The sequence below is a fragment of the Alexandromys fortis genome, unplaced genomic scaffold, assembly GCF_014885135.2.
Source record: "Alexandromys fortis isolate MF-2015 unplaced genomic scaffold, M_Fortis_MF-2015_v1.1 scaffold_1144, whole genome shotgun sequence".
In the NCBI taxonomy this organism is placed as follows: domain Eukaryota; kingdom Metazoa; phylum Chordata; class Mammalia; order Rodentia; family Cricetidae; genus Alexandromys; species Alexandromys fortis.
In genome coordinates this window covers 1-2,383 of record NW_026069008.1, presented here as the reverse complement: position 1 = coordinate 2,383, position 2,383 = coordinate 1, and the positions used below count along the sequence as shown (strand labels likewise).

The window sequence follows — 2,383 nt, the reverse complement described above, 5'->3', positions numbered from 1 at the left end:
GGGAACAGCTTGCTATTGCAGAGTTTGCAAGATCGCTTCTTGTTATTCCTAATACACTGGCAGTGAATGCTGCCCAAGACTCCACCGACCTGGTTGCCAAGCTAAGAGCTTTTCACAATGAGGCTCAAGTTAACCCAGAACGTAAAAATCTAAAGTGGTGAGTTTACAATTTCCTGTGTTCTGTTGTCGAGTGTCGTGGGTCTGTTTTAAGTTAAGCACTTGAAGGGACTTGTCACATACTGAAACTTTACAGGCATCATTGTTGATTGGTGCCTGTATGTGTAATGGTGGCTGCTGATTTTTAGCACTGTTGCTTTTAGGTATCGTCTCTGGACCCCACTCCCTGGGTAGTCTGGAGGAAGTCCAAGAGGGTGACCTTAGGTTATTCTCACCTTTTCAGGCAGCCCCTCAGCTTACAGTGAGTGCAGTCTCAGAAGAGTGTCTTTAGATGATTTGGTCCTTCTGAGGACATAAAACATACTCAACATCAAGCCAGACAGCTGTGCTGTCACTAGGCAAAAGAATCTTTTGACTACCAAACTGTACGCACTACTTGAACATAATCTTACCAGTGTGCAACATGTGACTGTGCTAAATGTTTGGCAGATGAGGTTTCTCTGCTACACTACGAGCTTTTCTACTCCCAGAGATAGAATTGTTAGAATCCCAATCTTGTGGACCAGAATAGCTGGAACACACCACTTCAGCTTGGAAGAGGTCATTGAATCACATTTTCACCATGACAGGATTGGCCTTGATTTGATCAATGGGAAACCTCGAGACAACAAGCAAGCGGGGGTTTTTGAACCAACCATAGTTAAAGTGAAGAGCCTGAAGTTTGCAACAGAAGCTGCGATCACCATTCTTCGAATCGATGATCTGATAAAATTGCACCCAGAAAGCAAAGAGGATAAACATGGAAGTTACGAAAATGCCGTTCACTCTGGAGCCCTTGATGACTGATTGGTTGGATTTCCCTTTTATTTATAGCAGTGTCAGACGCCATGTCTTAGCCTTGGGTGTCTCATTAAAGTACAGCAAGCTGACCACCTGGCTTCCTGTCCTCACTTTGGTCCTCTGATTTCACATACTATAGTGTTTCACTGATTTAGCAAGAAGTGTTCAGGGGTGGTGGCTGTCAGGCAGGTCACCCTCTCTGAACACACATTGCTATCCCCATCCCACCCCCAATGCACAGGGCTGCCACACCACGAGTCCCGCCCATTCTCTCAAGGCTGTGTAACAAGGTCACTAGAATCCTACAGCCGGATGCTCCCAGAGGATGGCCCAAGGCAATGGCTCCTCCATCGATGTTGACCTACAGGAGGGGGAGAAGATCAAGTCAGTCTTTGGACACAAGCTAACACCCCCGTTTATCTTTGTCGTCTCAGGGTTATGCTAGCAAACCACCCTTTGAACTCCCACTGTCAAGCTTAGTAAATACTGCTGACGCCCTCACTGTGAAAACAAGTCAACAACACTGGGCAGAAGCAGCCTTAAACTTGGACTGCAAGTTCATTAGCAAACAGCAAAGCTTGTGTTGGTTACCTTCTCGGGGTTTAGTCCGAGTTCTTTAGCTATTGCAACAGAAAGAGCTGCATAGGCTTCATTGATTTCAAACACATCAACATCTTCCAGGGTCCAGCCTGCTTTTGCAACCTACAGGAAGAAAATGAACTGAAGTTAAATCATTTGTTATTAACAAATTCATGATGCATGGGACTCTGGGAACTATGCAGTTAGGTGTGCCATGGTGGCCTCTGACTGTCCTAAGGGTTTAAAAGGTGAACACCGGGCTAAATAATGTTCCCAAAAGAGCACTATGATGAACTTTAATGACAACACCACATTGTGGAAGTTACTCTAGGTAGGGTGGCCTACTTGTAGTGTAGGCACTTAAGAGGCTGAGACAGGACAATTAAATTTGAGACCAGGTTGGGTTGTATAGACCCACCCTCAAAACCAAAAGTCCAGGCTGGAAAGATGGCTCAGTGGTTACAGATCCTGAGTTTAGTTCCCAGTAACCACATGGTAGCTTATAACCATCTATAATGAGATCTGATGCATTTGGGCATATGTGCACACAAAACATGTTAAACAGTACATAAATACACAAAAATACATAAATAAAATTTAGCTGGGTGGTGGTGATGCATGCCTTTAACCCCAGCACTTGGGAGCCAGAGACAGGTAGATCTGTTAGTTCGAGGCCATCGTCTTCTACAGAGTAAATTCCAGGGGGCTTAAAAAGCTACAGAGAAACAGCCTTAAAAAATAAAACCCCAGCCGGGCGGTGGTGGCGCACGCCTTTAATCCCAGCACTCGGGAGGCAGAGGCAGGCGGATCTCTGGGAGTTCGAGACCAGCCTGGTCTACAAGAGCTA

At 45.6% G+C, this 2,383-nt stretch overlaps 2 long non-coding RNA genes across 2 annotated transcripts; one reads left to right on the top strand and one right to left on the bottom strand.

The window, feature by feature from the left end:
* The first annotated feature begins 6 nt into the window (after nucleotides 1–6).
* On the top strand, nucleotides 7–1,046 carry LOC126496091 (uncharacterized). Its single transcript, XR_007590284.1, has 2 exons — nucleotides 7–157; nucleotides 747–1,046. It is a non-coding gene; the product is annotated as an uncharacterized lncRNA (long non-coding RNA).
* On the bottom strand, nucleotides 957–2,352 carry LOC126496090 (uncharacterized). The gene is made up of 2 exons (XR_007590283.1): nucleotides 1,549–2,352; nucleotides 957–1,318 (listed from the first exon to the last, which is right to left on the bottom strand). It is a non-coding gene; the product is annotated as an uncharacterized lncRNA (long non-coding RNA).
* Nucleotides 2,353–2,383: the final 31 nt, after the last annotated feature.